This window comes from Brachionichthys hirsutus, chromosome 7 (genome assembly GCF_040956055.1).
Source record: "Brachionichthys hirsutus isolate HB-005 chromosome 7, CSIRO-AGI_Bhir_v1, whole genome shotgun sequence".
NCBI classification, from domain to species: domain Eukaryota; kingdom Metazoa; phylum Chordata; class Actinopteri; order Lophiiformes; family Brachionichthyidae; genus Brachionichthys; species Brachionichthys hirsutus.
In genome coordinates this window covers 14,788,669-14,808,064 of record NC_090903.1, presented here as the reverse complement: position 1 = coordinate 14,808,064, position 19,396 = coordinate 14,788,669, and the positions used below count along the sequence as shown (strand labels likewise).

Here is a 19,396-nt window from a genome sequence, read left to right as displayed (position 1 = left end):
TCAGGGCCACCGTACAAACATGAAAACAAGCAGCTCATTCCATAAGCTCCGCCTCTGTGAAGGACATCGGCCGATTTCATTCAGTAAGAGACGGCGTCTGATGGTCTGCTTTGATGCGATGCTCAGCGAGAGTGTGTGTGTGTGCGTGTGCGTGTGTGTGTGTGTGTGCTTGGATGGCGGGCGTCCCTGCAGACTGTCTGTCTGTGCTGATAAGAACCCGAGACGTGCCCCCCCCCCCCCCCCCGTGCGTGTTCGGTACCCGAGTCTGCTGCGTGGCGTTGGTTGAGGGGAGCGGGTTGGAGACCATCGGTCCAAAGATGTCCAGCTCGTCGCTGATTGGTGCAGCCGGGCCCGGGCTCTTCCCACCATCGCCGCCGCCCCCCTCTGGAGCGTCTGAGGGAGAGAATAAATGTTTGGATTTATTCTATATAAAAGGATAAAAATGTTGCTTTCATGTACTTCAAAACAATTCACAATTATCACATCGGTTTAAAAAAAAAAAAACTCAAATAATGGAGATAATCTTTATTTGATGCCTTTCTTTGGAACAAAAAAAATACTTTGTATAAATATCAGAGTCATTTTTGTTTTAACTCCATCGCTTTAACAATAGTCTGATAAAACCGCTGGGACAGTCAATCAATCGGCGAAGAATCCTAAAGCGAGACGCGATCGTGTTTGATCTGTTCCGTTGTTCTGGTCATGCTTTCGTCGTCTTCCTTACGTCTGTCCATGAGGGACGAAAGACACGGAAGCACGGATGCAGTCGGGATGTGTCCGAGTCCGCTTCAAAAAGCGAACGACGCCCCCTTTTTAAAAGACGCAAACGATAACGACGGTGAAATGGCGACGCCGTCGTCCCAACAGGCGGCTGAAACGATTTGATGTTTCCCTCCCGAGCAGTCGCAGTCAGACTGAAGCTTCTCTCCTGATTGATGCTTCGTCTGCTGTTCAGCCCCCCCCCCTCATCTAAGTGGACTGCTTTCAGTATAAACCGCCAGAGACACAGAACACAAGCCGGACCGGATCGCCGGACCGGATCGCCATACAGCCTCCAGATGTTGAGCCTCGTTGGAGACAAAGACATCAAACAGTCACATCGTGATTCTCAACTGGGGGGGGGGGGGGGGGGGTCGCCAGAGTGAATCCAGCTTAATAGAGACGCACATTAAAGAGACAGAGAGCTGCAGAATAAAGTAACTACAGCGCAGAGGCGGGGGGGGGGGGGGGGTATTTGACTTATTGATTATGTGTGAAATCTCATCCACTCGACGTGGCTGCAGGGTGTGTAGCAGCGTGGGTTATTTATGGCCGGGCACCCGCTCTCACTCTTCCATCGATCCTCCGGCCCCCGCCCCAGCCTGCAGGGCTTACCTTCAGCTAAATCCCATTCGCCGTGCAATTGTTTTTTGTTTTTTTTTGGGGGGGGGGGGGGGGGGGGTTATATCCAGTGCGTGTTTTACCATCGGGTCGACGAGCAGGAAGCAGAAGCTCCGGGCAGCCAACGGGCCGAGAACTCAAAATGGCTTCCGAGATATCGTGTTCGTCACTCAGAGTTTACAGCAAGAACCTTCGACTGCTACCGTCACACGAAGGCTCTACTGATGATCTGATGGGTGGAACAGAAACACGATCAGCCGCAGGAATTTATCAGCGTCTCTATAAAACGCACGGAGGCGTGCGTTTCACGGTAAAGAAGAACCGGACCTGAAGAAGAGGTAGATTAGAACTGAAGCAACCGAAACGATTCTGTTGAAGCTTAAAGTGCTCCGATATTTCTCGCTCCGTTAACGTAAAGGTAATGGGGCTATTATCTGCTCCAGGGAGGGGCATCGCCGAGCAGCGCGTTTAAGATGAAGCGATAGCGTACGGTCGTTTCAGGCGGCGGATGAACGATCAGATGGTCCGACAGCGTTCAAGCTGTGATTACAAGTAAGGTGGTGGTGGGGGGGGGGGGGTCGGCGGGGTCTTACCCAGGCCCAGGAGGTCCACGGCTGGTTCCGTGCTTTCCTTGGCACCGGCTCGACTCTCCGACTGCTGGGAGAGAGGACAAAGACAAAAGCATGACCGACGGCTGATAAATCGAAGGCTGGGAGGATGAATGGATGAATGGATGAATGGATGAATGGATGAATGGATGACGAGGCTGGATCGAGAGGAAAAAGGTTGGAGAAGGGCAGAGCATATTAAAGGTTAACACGGGGGCGGCCAGAGATCCCCGATGCTGGGAACAGAACCCCAATCTCCTCCCGGCGAGAGATCGATTAAAGTCGACGTCGTTCCAATCCAGCCCAACGAAAACAATTACCGCGTGCGTCCTCGCCTAATCAAGGAGGCGCTGGTTTTCAATTGACCCGCTCCAATTGCAGCAGGAAGGTCATTTGTGCACAGCAGCAACAAAGGTCGGATGGCCAGCGACGTTGAGCGGGACGCCGGAACGACAGGTGACCTTAAGGGTGAGAACGAAAAGGCCTTCAATCAATCCGGTCGCTCACCGAATCGCTTTCTATCGCTTTAGAAGTCTTTGAGCCTAAATTTATAATCGCACCTCGCTCACCTCCTCGTTTCCCATCCTCACTCGAACTCTCCGAGCAATCCGGCGACACCGACTGCGCCGCCCGACTGCGACGGCAGATTCATGTTCTTCGTTTGAGTTTAAGTTCTAAGATTAAAGGAGCCGGGGGTGGTCATGTCGTCTATTTTGCTTCCTGTTCGGCGGGCTGTCTTCCTCAATTCGATCACGTTTTAAACCAGAAGTCGAATTCTGTGCTGCAGCTTCTGCAGACAGGATTTGTGCAAACGCTAATCATCATTAAGTAGCGCTCCGGCGCTAAAGTCCACGCTACCGTCATCCAGACATATCGGAGAGCCATTTTTAATTTGTGTCACAACCAGCAGGGAAACAAACACCAAGGGAGTCCCAAAGCAAAGCATTATTCCAGATCGGGGGGGGGCTGGCTGCCAGGAATGGCAACGCTGCATATAAATATTAATTAGGTACATGAATCTGGACCTCAGATCCCTCGGGTACCCCGTGGCATAATAATTACATCAAAGGATGAGCGAACGGCGTTATAAAACGTGCACGATTAGACTATAAGCGGCGGCAGCTTGAGTTTCTGACATTTACGAGCGCCGCACGCCACAGATCTCAGGGAACAACTTCACAGAAATATTAGCCTGACATTTGGTTTCCCGTGACTCCGCCCACCTGTAGGAGCAGCACAGAACCGCGTCAAATGATGTGGGCCGGGGGGGGGGGAGTCGGCCCGAGTCCTTCGTTTGATTGGCTTTTTTTTTTTTTTTGGAGATACTGGAAGACATTCCAGTAAACTGTTGGAAGCGCGGAATACTGTCTGTTCCATTTGGAATGCTATCGCTTCGTGTGTTGGGTGTATTCTGTGGCGAAAACAATAATCCAGCCCTTGGTCAAAATGTCACACGCTCCGCCCTAGGACGACCGGCGTGGACTGAGAAGCGCGGTCGTCTCATGGACACCTCTCATCGGAAAGTGTCCCACATCAAACGCCCGTCCAGAAATAACCGGCTCTGGAGCTGGAGCGCAGGCGTGGCAGACAAACACATCTCGCAAACGATGAAAACCGAAGAGGTGCGAAAGCACACCTCCAGTCCCCGTCCTCTCCGGCCGGGCTGGGACTGTAACCCGATCCACCGTCCTCCTTCACAGGTTCGAGAGGCAGATGAAACGAGCATCTTGTCCTCTGAGGGGAGGCAGCGCGAGGCGACGGAACAAAGAAAGAGCAAACGGCACTCAAAGAGGGAGGGGGGAGGGGGGGGGGGCAAATAGACTGCGAGGGGATTGGTGGGAGATGAGAGCGAGAGAAACAGAGGATCAATACAAGAGGGACAGGAAGTGCAGGACGAAGAGGTTGAGTGAGGAAGAATAAACAAGCGCCGCCGCTAGCGCCGCCGCTAGCGCCGCCGCTAGCGCTACTATAGCAGTTTACTTTCGGATCGGATCATTACTTCATAGCAGCTCTGCAATCTGAAGACATTTGCAATTGGTAGCTAGCTAGCTGCTAGCTGCTTTTAAAGTCCTCGTGTTTAACCCCATTTCATCAGATGTGTGTGGAGGAGGAGGAAGAGGAGGAAGAGGAGGAAGAGGAACAACAAATCAGACCCCATTAGGGAGAGTTTAACCTGAATGCTGGAGCAAATAAGGGAGTAGAGAGTGTGTGTGTGCGTGTGTCTTTGGTGTAGGGAGTAGAGAGGAAGCAGGAAGCTGTGTGTGTGCGTGTGTGTGCGTGTGTGTGTGTGTGCGTGTGTCTTTGGTGTGCTGCAGCGCTGCAATGATGCACCAGAACGATCTTTCACTCAGCTGGTGGCACTGACGCGTGCACGCAAACACACACACACTCAATATAAAAAGGTGCTGTCAGGAGATCTTAAGCTGCCAAACAAAAGCATCACTTCCAGCCAGCTACCTTCATCTGACAGCCACGGTGCGTGCACGCACACACACACACACACACACACACACACGCACGCACACAGCTCAGAAGCAAGACCCATTCTTGTGCACATGAATCCGAAAACCACAAATTCAAGTTATGCATGTAAGCAGCACAACCGCAGCAGACTCACACACACACTGGTATCAAACAGACACACACACACACACACACACACACGTTTGTGTCCACAGAGAAACAAACAACACACACTGGAGTGTTTGAGGAAGGTCACGGCGTGGTCTGACGGCTCATGCATGTCGATGCCGTTCAGGGAAAGAATATCTAATTAAATCGAAACGCTGGCGGACGGACACGCACGCACACACACACACGCACACGCACACGCACAGGCACAGGCACACACACACACACTGATTTAAACCGGATATTTCAAGGCGTTTCAGGTAGTGAGTTTTATTTGCCAGTAAACAGGAGGGCTTTCGGAGCGCCGGCAATCTGGTTAGGCTGTAAACAAAAGAAAGCGGCGGCCAGCTTCAGGTCAGAATTCGTTTGCAGGATTTAGGGAACACAGACACACACACACACACACGCACACACGCACACACGCACACACGCACACGCACACACGCGCACACGCGCACACAGCACTGCTTCGGAGAACACACACCCGATGCCTGACTTGTTTTGAGGAACACACTTAACAAAATCGACTGGACGTGTACACACACACACACACACACACACACGCACACACGCACACACGCACACACACACACACACACACAACGGCTCTCACATGGAGGTCGACCGGTTGGGGAAATTTCTGAGGCTGATGAAACAGAAAGTTGAAAGTTTTTTTTTGCTGCTGTCAGAAATAGACGATATAAAGTTGATTGGTGTCAAAGTAATGAACGTTCAGATTTGAGTCTGATCAATCTCACCCCGATCGATCAGCCTGGGTGATTAATACGGAAGCACGGCGCTAGCGCGTGGATTAGCATGCCGGTGCTAACGCCGAGCCGGTCCACTGGGACAGACTTCCCTTCAGCTTCTCACCGCTGCGTGTTTCTCAGGGCGTTTTTGCTGGTTTTTTGGCAGTCGGTTCACAGATATCCTCCCAGACTCCACCGCTTTGCATAAAGTAATTGGATTTGTGGCGTTTTACACATGGTGTGCTTGTTTGTGTGTGTGTGTGTGTGTGTGTGCGTGCGCACTGGAAAAAGCTGACAAATAATGAAAATGTAAAGTTTGCGAAGGCCCAAGCCTGCATGATGTTGTGTGTAATGTACGTCTGGAGGGGGGGCTGGGGGGGGGTTATGCTAGCAGTTAGCGGCGCATTTGTAAGATAGCAGCAGCTACGAAAGCTGGTTTTTTTGCATCTGAGAATTAAATGTGTTCATTAGCAACCAGCCAGGATGAGATTAGCAGCGGAGCCAAAGCAGCACGGGATCAAACGTTCCCGTCGGGCACCACAACCATAGTAGCAGGTACTACTAGTAGTACTAGTACTCCTTTGGCTGCCCTCCTCACCATCGCGACGGGCATCCAATCACAGGAACCTTTGAGAGCCCACCTCGGCCCAGATGTACAGAACGCCCACCGATAACACGCTCCCCTATTCTCTGGCAAACACACCACGTCCACGCACGCACGCACTCACGCACACACACACACGCACGCACACACACATCCCTGCAGACGCTCCTTCAACAAAAGCGAGCGCCAGCGTTCCCGGTGACGGAACGCAGCCTCTTGTCCTCTTTGATAATTTATTCATGGGGCTGAAAGAGAGAGACAACATACGCCGGCGGTCCAATGGGACGCCAGCGATTTAGCGTTGTGAGAGAGCGATGGATGCACGGAGCGGGACAAACGCAGGAGAGACGGGGATGGATGCGGCTGCAGAGATAACGGACCAATCGGCTACCCTTATTCACCTACAATCACATCCCAATCCGGACGCAGAAACGTTTCCGCGTCAGACGGCCGTCGTCTCGGTGACGCGTTCATGGACATCCTGTAAGCGTTCATGGACATCCTGTAAGCGTTCGTGGACATCCTGTAAGCGTTCGTGGACATCCTGTAAGCGTTCATGGACATCCTGTAAGCGTTCATGGACATCCTGTAAGCGTCTTTGCCACTGCTGATTCTGTCCTGTGGGTTCGGTGGGTTTGAGGCTTTGGAGGCGACGCACGCCTAATTCTAATGAAACTCCTGCAGGGGGCACCGATATGCTGAGGTAAGGTAAAGGAGGACGTTTGAACGACTTCAACACGCCGGACAGATGTCTGAACATCTGTCTTACTGCACGCTGGGTGAAAAACACACGATTAAAGAGGTATATAAAAAGAAACGGCAGCATCGATGATGAACTCCTCCAGACAGATGAATAAATCAGCTTTGTGTGAGTGAAGAGATTCAAGGATGATCTGGAAGGACCTCCCAGGAAGACGCGGAGGAGGCTCGGCGCTCTCGAAGAACCCGAGCGAGACTTTCGATCGGACGCATCAATCATTTCCCGGAAGCTTTAGGCGTAAATTGAAAGACCTGGAACCTGCAGCGTCTGGGAAACTCTTTCCAACATGCGTGTCTGTTATATTTAAGCCAGCAAACAGCCGGTAAACAGTTACATAAATCTATTCATTTCTATCAGACAATCGCCTCTCGTCTCGTCCGGCTGCGTGGGGATCGTGTAACGTCCCGTTAAAGGAGGTCTGTCTGGAGGAACCGAGACGGTTACTGTCAGCGCTGTCTCAGATTCAATTCACGGCTCTATTGATCCCAGGCTGTAATCTCAGATCACGGCCCGGCCTTCGACGGGACGCTCCACACCCTTTGCTTTTTAGGGGACAACAAAGGCTGCCTGTAAACTGATTATCAGAGCCAGTGACATCACCGACAGCTACTTTAAATGTCACAGGAGAAGAAGAATGGAAGAAAACGACGTCAAAACTTGCAGCCAATCGGGCTCGGTAGAGTAACCCAGCCCGGCCCGCCCCCCGATGGCCCCGCCCACCCCATTTATTTATCCATCGCGTCTCCTCCGGACTCCAACGGCGACAGAGTCTGGTAGAGTTTAGGAGCAGATGGAGGTGGATTAAGAAATGCTAATGCGACGGTACATTTCACTCTGGGTGGGGACGGGTTCCCACGGGCTTCATTCCGTTTCCCTGTAGGGGGAACACGCGCACACACACGCACGCACACACACACACACACACACACACACACACGCACACACAGCAGGAGCCCCTCCACTGAGACCCATCCTTATTTCCATGGAAATTCTCTTAATCTACTAACCATGACCCAGAAACACACACATCCACACCCCCAACGCTGCCCTCCATCACAGTATAGATATGCATGAACACATACCAGAACCAGGCCGTGCACGCACGCACACACACACGCACACACACACACACACGCACGTCGCTGACCTCCGCTTCGCTTGAGCAGATTGAGCAGGAATTACATTCTAGTCAAAACTCATTAGCCGTTGATTTTAACGCTTGTTTTAAACTCCGATCCCGTCGCCGGTCTCTGCTGAAGAGTTTTAAGTCTCATAATAGTCTCATTTTGCTCATCCTCCCAGCAGCAGGGCGGAGTTCGGACTCAGTCAGAGTTAAAATATGTGGTTCTTCTAGATGTATGTGATCGATTCTCCCGTACGACGCGACAACAACCGAGAGCAACACGGCCTCCTGCTGGCCTTCACCGTCAATCCATAGGCCGTGTTCTCCTTCACTTCTCCTCCTGTTACTGCAGGAGCTACAGACCAACACGCTGGGTTGATGTGGGGGGGGTTGAATAACCACTTTTACCTTGGCGTTATTGCGTCTTTCCACTATTTCACCATCTTTCTCTTTCTTCTTGTCATCTTTTTTCTTTTCACGCTCCTGTGGCGGAATAAAAAAAAAAAGAAAGGAAGGGGAGGCGTTAGAGTCTCTGTAAGGACCGGAAACGCAGCTTTACAGTCACACTCATGCATCTGTGAGGAAGCGGCATCCATCAGTCGTAGCGGACGCTTCCGTCCTGCCAAAGCGTAATTAGGATATAATGCTGCTCAGCCGCGCAGAAAGACGCCACTCTTTTTCATTAAAGCCCCATTTGACAACCGCTGTAATGCATTGTGGGGGATTCCTAACGGTAGGGCTCTGCTGTGCCTCGCAGGAGGTTGAAAACAATAAGATTCCATTGTTTAATTTGATTTTAATGCAGTCTTAATGTGCAGACATTATTAGCATACAGAGAGTTGATGTAGCCTTTCCAGGTTAACGGCCCCCGCTTGCTTTGTTGTATGCAAATGAGCCCGTGCTGATGCAAGCCACCAACAGGCTTTAGCTAATGAGTGTCAGGATGCCCAAAAAGCAACGCTTTAGCTGTGCTGCTATCTCGCCGTCACGGCAACAATAGCAACCTGTTCCTCGCTCTGCGTCTCCGTTCTCACTGCAATTAGTCTCCCGGCCCGAGAAGAAGCAATACAAACACGATCATCAATATTTATGTTTGGAATCGGATGTGCTGCAAGGAATGAAACATTTAGAGAGCAAATTATAAAACCTGCCACTCAAAGTAAGCCCGGGTCAAAGGTCAAGTCTCGCTGCAGGGAAGGACCTTTTGTTTTGCATTGAATTGTATTTTTATAATATTTTTGTACTTTGACTTTATCTTCGAGTCCCTGAGCTAACGATGCTAGCACGGAGCAGTTAAAGGTACACAGGTAAAAAGGCGCAAGGTGTTTGTAACGGAAATTGGAAGACAGTCGATCTGGCTCCGATTAAAGTTCAAGAAGCGTCTGATCGACTGAACACCACAAAAAGAGGCAAATGTTTTTGCTAAAGTCGGCGTTACGCACGAAACGCATCGAGAATGAAAAAAAATAAAAATAAAATAAATAAATAAATAAAATAAAATAAAAAAGGGAATGCAAACAAAAAAAGGCCATTGAAAATCAGAACCGATCCCGTTCGTATTAAAACACCAAATCCCATCAGCACGCAGCTGGTTGAATATTTCCTGCCCGGGACGAGGCGGTCGCTTCGCAGCTTTCACTAAACCCTTCCCAGAACAGCTGATCACCCCCCCATGAAGGGCACACATATGTATACGCTGCACATAGCTAATACAGAACCCTTCAGTAGCATCACGTGAATTAAAACTCCCTCCTCGTCGTCTTCCTGCTTCTTAAACCGCCTCCTTGGGGTCGATACTAAACGGGCGGAACAGAATAATGTTTCCCCCCTCCCTCCCTCCCTCCCTCCCTCCCTCCTCAGACGTTAAGGCATCAAACGGCCGCTTGCCGGTGAAGGAGAGAGCAGCTGAGCAGCTGAGCGGGGAATTCAGAGCGTTTCCCATCCAAACGCATCCTGTTGACGCGTTGCGTTTTCATTTCCTCTCACAACTTCCCCGTCTTCAGACTTTGAAGCCAGCGTGGATGTCGACAGAGCAAGGAACAGGCTGCGACGGGCTGGGGAGGAAGATAAAGAGAAGCCAGGCGGCAGGGGGGGGGGGGGGGGGCGAGACGGATGAAGAGTGGGTAGATAACAAGAGCGGCGCAAGCTGGGCAAAAGGGCGTGGACCGCGGTTGGACGGAGGCGAGGAGGCGGAGCTAGAAGTGCGTCTCTCTGCAGCAGCCACTGATCGTACGACACTTAAAGTGAAACCTGAACTAGAACGGCGCCGTTTGGATTCCAGATGGAGAACGTTGAAGTCAGACAGACGCGGATCAAATGAAAACGACTTTGGATGTTTCACCTTGAGCCGTCTCTGCAGGAAGCGTCACGGATCTTTGTGCAGAACTCAAAACACGCCCCCCCCCGACACGCTGCGGTAACAGCGGACGGGCTGGGGGCGGAGCAGAATCAGCTGCTCTCTGGTGACAGATTTGGGCCAATCACTGGGCTCATCACCGCCGGTTTGGAAGATGAACTCTGATGTCGTGTTGACTCCAGGAACGCTGAAACAATGCGCGGGCCGCGCACTGATAAACACGCACACGCGCACACACACACACACACACAGATCCAGCACTCTATAGTCTTAATGCACTCGTCTTCGGCGCAGCGAGCCACGACGTGAAGAATCCAGATTAAACCAGCAACCTCCATTTTTCTTCTGTTAGATTAGAAACAGTCGTGCGAAGGAGAAACGGCGCTGCCATCGTGTTACGGCATCAAGTTCTCTACTGGATGCAAACATCATCCGAACACACCGGTAAACAGCATAAACGCACACACACGCACGCACACACACGCACACACACACTTCAGCTCCAGGTTACCGTCGCCCTTACGCTCCTCTTCTTCCTCCATCTGCACGAAACGGCTTAAAGTGATAATGAGTTGTTTTTAATAATTGATTTGCATATAAAAGCCAAGCCGTGTGTGTGTGTGTGTGTGTGCGTGTGTGTGTGCGGCAGAAACAGATCCTCGATCACAGAGAACGGCGGGAGAGGCGGGAGGTGAGAGGAGGAAGGCGTTTGGGAAAGGTTTGTATTTTCGATTGGGGCTTTTTATTTCCGTGCTTCTCTTTTTTTTACGACTCTCGTGTTTCTGTTTGTGCGTTCCTTTTCTCCCGGTAGTATCCTTGCGAGCTGAAGTTGCTGACAGGACAGGTGTCTCAGGTTTTATTACTGCAGAGTTTGTCTGAGTGCTCGCATGAATGATGATTTTTACTTTTTCTAGCCCTAATGATAATTATGGCACATTTTGACAGCTGGTGCTAATTTCTGTTCATTATTAGAACTGCTTTAAAATAAAATAAAAAACAACAACAAGAGGCTCTCGGATGAAGGTCGCCAGACCCGAGCGGAGGATTGAAACAATAAGGGAGTGACAGGGATACTCACCGGAGATGCAGCCAGGGCCTCCTGGTTGTAGAACCTCTTCCTCTCGTACTTGTCCCGGATGAAAACTTCCACCGCTCTGAACGCCGGGATTAAGGACTGAAATACTGCAGGATTCATTCATCTCTCCCACATACTGTACGTGCAAGTACATGCGCCTTAACTCGTCCCTGTCCTGCGTACCGGACGATAGACGTGCAAAGTATGTTCCTTCAAAATCATGGTTCCAGGGTGACAATGAATCGATAGAAAATGATCTACAAATGTGATTTAGTGCGATTATAATATACGTATGTATAAAACCAAGACTAGAATTCTGAACGTGTGAGTCCGGTAACTTTCCCTGCCTAATGGGATCATTGGCGCCGCCAACACTGTTCACTCAGAGCGACGGGTCAGTTAACGTAGCGCCATCTCGCTCCTGAACACACGCCGCCGCCGCCGCCGCGTAAAGGCACGACATCGGCACTAATCCCAACTCTCTAATCGGGCTTTTTCAGCAGCGACTCTCCTCTTGGATTGAGTACTGGGCCTCAGGAGATTGAGAAATGATGGCCGCCCGCCTGAGACGAGCCTCCAGATAGGCTGGAAGAGGCGGGGCTTTCCACAGTAATTATCACTAATTATGAATGTGAACCAACAGAGCACCGAGTAAATCAATGAGACTTGATTGGAACGCGGCCCATCAGACCGTCTGGAGGATACTGGTCAGTCTGCGGCCGCCTGAAGCTCTCTGATAGGTGGGCTTCATACAGCTGCCTGGCCCTGCTGTTCCCCATGTCCACCATACTCTGTGAGGGGAGGGGGGGGGGCAGGAAAAAAGGAAGGAAGGAAGGAAGGACGGAAGGAGGGAAGAAAGCAATTGGTCATTTAAGAACACGTAAAACACAAACAGTGAGTTCTTTCACTCTTCTCTAACTCTAACTCACACACACACACACACACACCGGGTGAAAGACACTGACCGTATGTGTCAAGGCTAAATTAAGAGGACGGTGATAAATGGGGTGATGAGAGGAGAAGTGGAGGAGAAGGAGTCGGAGTCGGAGCAATCAGCCATCCAGAATTAATTAGTCATTGAAAGCCGTGATTAACATTCAGAACGAGACTCTTTCTACTCGCACTCAGCTGATGGATCGGCACTGGCTTGAAGAGACACACACACACATGCACACACACACATGCACACACACACACACCCTGAACTATCGGATGGATGAACCACTGCGTGATTAAATACATCACCGGCACACTCAGACGCAAACACTCGGCAATTACCCTGATTCATTGTGTGTAATTGAATCAATGCGACATGCTAGTTACCCACAAAGCACGGCTACACAACTGTGCGTGTGTGAACAACTCCAACCTGTTCAAGGAGATCAGAATCAGAATCCTTTATTCATCCCAGAGGAGAATTCTATAAGATCCAGGTGAACGGCCCGAACCGGGCTCGGAGATCTACGTATGAACACTGAGGTGGGAAAACTGGAATATATTACGGGAACAAACGCGGAAAGATCTGCAGCGATGTGCAAAATTAGAAGGCCGGTCCTTTTGTTAGGAAAGTTTGGAAAGCTGCCTCTAATTTGGCTTTTTATGGTTTGTATGTGGATTTACATTTATGCATTGGATTATACATTTAAATGTGAATGTTGAACATTACAGAGAGGATGAAGCCTACTTTCCATGCTGGTAGGGAATACCTTTTGTGTGTGTGTGTGTGTGTGTGTGTGCGTGTGTGTGTGTGCGTGTGTACCTGGATCTGCTCGGGTGTCCACTGGTCCAGATTGACAGATTTGACCCTGGAGATGTGGACGCCCAGGTTCCGGTGGATCCCGGCGCAGCGGATGCACATGAACACCCCGAGGTTCCAGGAGGCCCATCGAGGACCTGGAACCGGAACGAGAACGGCCGATGCTTTAAAGCCGCGCATCGACGTTGCGTCAATTCCAACCATGAGTGGATTAAAATTGATCCTAATCCTGAATCCTCACCAGAGGGGACTAGTCCACACCTTTTAGCTGCCTCTCGCAAAAAAAAAACAAAAAACGATCTCTTCATCCAAGCAGAACAGATACTCCAGGAATAATTTACAGAAGGATAAGAAACTCCTAACTTTAGAATTAAACTCGATTTTAAAGGGAGAGAAGCCGGAAGTCTTGTGATCGCGTTTCAAAAAGGCACCAGATTGGTTTTTCAGCTCCCGCCCCGTCTTATTGGTTATTGATAAATCGGTTCCTGCCTTGTTCCTACCTCATCGCGTCGTCGGCTTCTTTTAGGGATGGGACGCGATTATCTTTGAACAATCTAAAAACTGATTAGCACACATGTTTGGTCTCTTTTTGTTATCCCAGCCAATATTAGCATTAACAGCCGTTAGCATCGGCTCACGTCTGTGTGTGCGTTTTGCAGGGAGGGGGGTGTTTCACTATTTCAATAATATTAAGGACTAGTAGTTCAGCTTGACACTCCGTCTCCAGCGCGCACGGATGATTTAATATTCAACGGCTTAAAGAGATTTACCGAGTTAAAACTCTGAGACTTTTTCCCCCCGTCCTCTCTGAAATCTTTTTTCCACCTTTACTTAATGCCAACGTGTCGCCTTCCTGCGCAAAGAGGAAAGATTAAAAAATAATAATAAATCCCTTCCATTCAAGCGCCGAAGTCCCAGATGAGACGTTTAAGTAACCGACAGGGAGAGCGCGGCAGAATGCGAACGCATCGCAGCGTCGGCGCTCGAGAAAAGCCTCGTACGAGCCGATACAATCCGGACGGCACAGACTTTCCAAACCTTCACTTCGGTGAAACGGTGTCATTTCAAAAAACACATTCAGCTTAAGGTTATCCTGAAGCAATTTAGAAGGCAGATTTATCACCGGCGCTCAGAATCCCAAAATCCTTTCGATGCGTCGTGACTGGTTCAGGTCCGGGTCCGGGTCCATGTGTTCACACAGCACTGTGTTGTCGTGACGAGGAACCCTCTTCTGAGGCACGCAGTGAACGCTACTTGGTTTTCAAAGGCTTTAATTCACTCGAGGGCGATTTCTCTTTCCCATCCCAAAACACCAATTCTGAAAAATCAGAATCAGAACGAGCGCAGGGACGAGGAGGAGGGATGGAAATGTGACATCGCCCCAAAAGAATCTGCCCAATCGTGGTCGATTGGAACCGCACACTCATAAAAGTCCAACTGAAACATCCTGACCTTCACTTGATTATTGATTGACCTTGACTTCTCTCCTTCGTCTTTGAAGACAACAAGGTTCCCAAACCCGTGAAACAAACATCGCCGTGCTTAACGAAACAAATAAGAGGTGGTGCGGATCATTGTAACGGAATCCATCCATGTCCGGATCTGTTAGTTTGATGATCGACAATGAAAGGATGGAATTCTACGGATCTGGGCTGCCCACCGTTGGAACTGATGGCTCCGGATCCTAGTCCGGTGGACTTGCGGTTCTCCGGTAGGAGCGTCAGTGCTAATGCGGCGGTGCTAATGCGGCGGTGCTAATGCGGCGGTGCTAATGCGCTGGCCGGCCTATAGGAGCGTTAAGGCGGGGATGACCGAGCGCTAAGCCCAAATCAAGCAGCTCATCCACTGTAAGCCGGACCGAATGGATCCGACTCCCGTCGGCTCTTAGATGACACTCGCTACACAAAACAAACGCAAACACGCGTTCTCATTGGTGCGCGGTCACGTGCGTAAGCCGGCAGTTTGCACGCTGTAACGCAAACTGGGATCTTTACTCGCTGCTGGAGGAGAGTTGCATTGAACGGCTAAGCTAAGCTAAGCCAAACTGCAACCTTTCACCTGTGTCTCACCTCTTCAACCAGCCGATCATGCTCCTCTGTGGGACGACGCTACCGGAGTACCGGAGTCGGTCGGCGACGGCCGGCGGTTAGCAAGATCACTCAAAAGGTTCTGGACGGATCTTGATAACATTTTCAGGAAATGTTGGGAATCTCATCAGGAACAGCAGATTCCATTTTGGTGACGATCCACAGTATCCAGAAGAGATCCGGGATTCTGGATCACTTTGAAATGTGTTCCTCAATATCTCAGTCGATTAATGATCAATGTTTGTGGGATTTGACACAATCATGCAGGGTGGGGGGGGGGGGGGGGCTCTATCTCTATAGCAGCTGCGTTAGAAAGCATTATGCGTTTTCCAGTGCAGTTGTAAATCCTTTTGAACGCATTCAGCTTCCGCACGAATGCCCCATAATATACGGCGCATGCTTTTATCACAAGGTCTCGATGCAACAAATCCTCCTCTCTACCTCCGGGAATAGAAAACAACACGGCAGGATCGGGACGCGGGAAAACAAACGAGCCAGCAGCTGAAATCCACCGGTCAACCACCTCGAATCCCTCATTTGTGAAATGTAGTCAATCAGTCGGACGGCTGCCTCAACCTTCAGCTCATGCCAGAGGAAATGGGGGGGGGGGGGAGGGACTAGAACAGCGCCGTGCTGCCCCCTGCTGGTCGGTCAGAGCGAGGCAGCTTCAGCGGTTAACTCAAGGAGGAACATTCTGGTCCAGACAGCCCGTAAATCAGGACAGGCGGATCCACAAGCTATTATGAGTGGTAATAAAGACTGAAACAGCCTGGGGGGGGGGGGGGGTCCACATCCACACAGGAACAGAACCCAGACTCCAATCAAAACACCTTTAACTCTCCAGTCTGTCGTCTGGCTGCTTCCACCGTGTTTGTTTTGATGGGAAACGGATCAATTACACTCGACGTTTGGCATCTTTTAATTCTGGCAGGAGGAAGGAGACGTGGACGGAAGACGTGGACGGAAGACGCGACGCTAGGATTCCATCTGGTGGTGAGAGCAGGCGGCGGAATAATCCCCGCGATAGATCTGAACCGTTGAGTCGTTAAAACAGTTTGGCGGTTCAGGATGAATCTGAATGAGACCCGTATCTCTAGTAAACGCCTCGGCTCTCAATCGTCTCTGTCCGTTACTTTGGTCAAGACAAGGAGGCGGGTTCAAAGGTCGATAGACAATTATCCCAGCCAATCATCTCACTGGCGCTTAGTTTAGCTCTGCAAACTCACCTGCTCTGACATGCCAAGTTTACCTTCACAGCTTTAAAATGTGCAGGGATGTAGCTGCTGCGTGTGTGTGTGTGCGTGTGTGTGCGTGTGTGTGTGTGTGCATGTGTGTGTGTGCATGTGTGTGTGTGTCAGACAGCAGAGGGGTACCAAGGACAGGTCGTCAAAGCGCAGCATTCCCTGCAGGCGCTCGCCAAGCTCTGCTGTGCCAGCACAGACGAGAGCGTGTGCCAGCCTCCGTGTGTGTGCGTGTGTGTGTGTGCGTGTGTGTGCATGTGTGCGTGTGTGTGTGTTATTCGAGTCACATTGGTGAAAGGATTGTGTTTATTATGTTCTGGGCTCTAAAGCAGAGGACAGACTGAGATTGCAGGATGTGGAAATGGAATCGCAGTCAATAAGGGCTCCATCGCTCTCTCTCTCTCTCTCTCTCTCTCTCTCTCTCTCATTCACTCTCACACACACACACACACAAACACAAACACACACTAAATGTAGGGCAGTGCCTGGCGGCATGAGTGAAGGTGGAATTACAGCTGCGAGGCGAAGGTGCGTCACCGCATTACGGCCGCCACACCCAGAGACGCTAGCCGCCGATCGGATGGCGTTCCGTCCCTAAAACAAACCCGTCATCAGAACCAGAGCTCTGCAAGCCGAGTCGTCAATCAGCCGCAGAGCGAACGCTAGTTCTACAAATCAATAAAGGTTCATACGCCGTCTGTGTTTGGAGAGGACTGCTATAGAAAGAATAACAGAGAAAGCTCAGCAGCACGACTTTCTCGTCTCCACGGTCAGGCAAACTATCGCAGAATTGCGATCATGTTCTAAACCACCTCAGCACAAGAAACTTTTGTTCGACACCTCCGTCCTCTTTGGACATGAGCAGCTGTGACGTCGGACAGCATGACTCACGGAGCGCGGCTGGGCGCGGCCGCTGCGTGACCTCCGTGAGTAAACACGCCCGAGGCTGCAGGCCGCCGCACCGGGCGTGGAAACACGACACACAAATCACGTTTCAATGCACCTCTCCAGAGAATAAACGACACGATTACCACGACGATCGTACGCGGCGTGGAGAGGAATCAGTAGGGGCAGCGCAGGTATGAAATGTTACCTCTGTGTCCGTGGGGGAGGGTGGACTGGCGTCCTCTTAGTTAGACACACGCTCAATAAGAGCTTTTAAACGCCGCTGTTGTTCTAACGCTGTTTTACGTTTATTTCCAGTCAATAAAATCTTTAAATGAAGCCATCTCCGTGGTGCGTGATGAGGCTGAAAGGTGAGAGGGGGGGGGCGGGGGGGTAGCATGGGCACGGTGATGACGTAAACGGTGGTTAATCTCAGCCAGTCAGCGACGTTACGTTCAAAGACCACTCAAAAATCAAGCAATTCATTGCTGATTTACGTTTTGGACGGAAGCCGAATTGTGAATTGGTTCTTGAAGATTTACGCAATTTATTTAATCAAATTCTACCTCACAGTCTGCGCCCCGTTAATAAACGGGGTTCTTCCGCTCGAGACAAAGCTAACGCGTCAGCGGTATGACGTCATCAGATTTGAAGCGTCTGAGGATAATAACGTGTTTTTTTTTCACGCAAGAGAAGCAAGGCGTTTAATGGATGGTTTCTCACACGGGGAACACACTCATAAATAAAACACTGAAGGACATGACATCGATACTGTCGGACAATCGTTTCGTCAAGTTTCTCGCAGTCTAGCATCAAAACCGGAAGTTAAGTCCACTAGATTTCACAATAAAAGCATCGAACATATGAATTTCGACAGCAAATTTCTTCAAAAACAAAGATGAGACACAACAAATGGAAAAAATCTTAATTATTTTAGACATGGTTTGCTACACAAAAATAGACACAACAACCTGAACAAGGGGCATTGCTAAATGCATTTTGTATCGACACATCCACTTTAAAGAATTAAATGATGGTTTTTGAGTTGAGATTACAAATTTGCATCCCTTTTTTTTGCTTTGAAGCGCATTTTTCACAGTTTATAAAAAAAAAAGTCATTCACATTTTTATATTCAGACTCACCAATAACCTTCATCAATAAATGAGATTTATCGCCTTCTACTTCCACCTCTTCACTGTCACCTTTGTGACGTTAAGCCTCGTCGTGCATTTTATTTTGAAAGCGATAACCGGACGTTGTGCATTTCTTTAGGCATGTATTTGGATAAATGCCTTTAAATGTTAATAAATGTTGGCTTTCTCACCGGACAATAAACTCACTTTGAATTGTACAACATAAATACTCGTAATAAATATATTTTTATCGAAATGGCGCACTTTGATATCAAACGAGTCCGTTAAAGGATCACAGGATGTCCGCATAATTACAGAACACCGAAGTGATGCTCCCCGTCAGAACCCATTCGAGATGTTGCTAGCTTTAGCTTTAGCGTTAGCGTTAGCGTTAGCGTTAGCATTGCCTGGTTCCCGGGTCGGACCGACATTGCGACGCTCACCTTTAGCCTCGCAGTCGGCGCAGTGCTTGTTGTTGTCTTCTCTCAGCAGTTTGGACAGAATGACCTGGTGCTGGTCGTTTAGTTTCTGGGCTTTTTCTCTTTCCGACCGCGTCGTCATTTCGACAGAGTTCTGAAGTTAGAGCCGGTAAAACCCGGGGAGTGCGCTGCCTGTATTAAACCGGGTGGGACGCCATCTCTTCGTAGCCCGTATTCAGTTAGCTCGCGACATGCTAACAAGGTAGCATGGATACGAGGCAGCAGCATCCGTGATGCCTTCCGGACCGTCGGAATTTTCCACTACTAGCGCATCCTGTCTCGATCGCGATGTTCTTTGTGTCTGTCGGCAGCTCGATTAGCTCAAATAAACCGATTTGTGTGTTTTTCCAATATTCAACATATTTATTGACAACTGCAAGTCTCATAATCATTCAACTCCCTGCATAAGATAAGAACTTTATAAGATAAGTTCATTCTGTGGGGCAATAAAAACATAACGGTAAGTAAAAGAGAGGAACCCTGACACCTGGTGGACACATACAGGCACTGCAGCCCGTCTAATCTTTC

General features: G+C 49.9%; 1 pseudogene; it reads right to left on the bottom strand.

Annotated features, from left to right (window-relative positions):
- The window catches only part of LOC137896177 (stromal membrane-associated protein 1-like), a 23,121-nt pseudogene extending 4,025 nt beyond the window's left edge, over positions 1 to 19,096 (bottom strand).
- Positions 19,097 to 19,396: the final 300 nt, after the last annotated feature.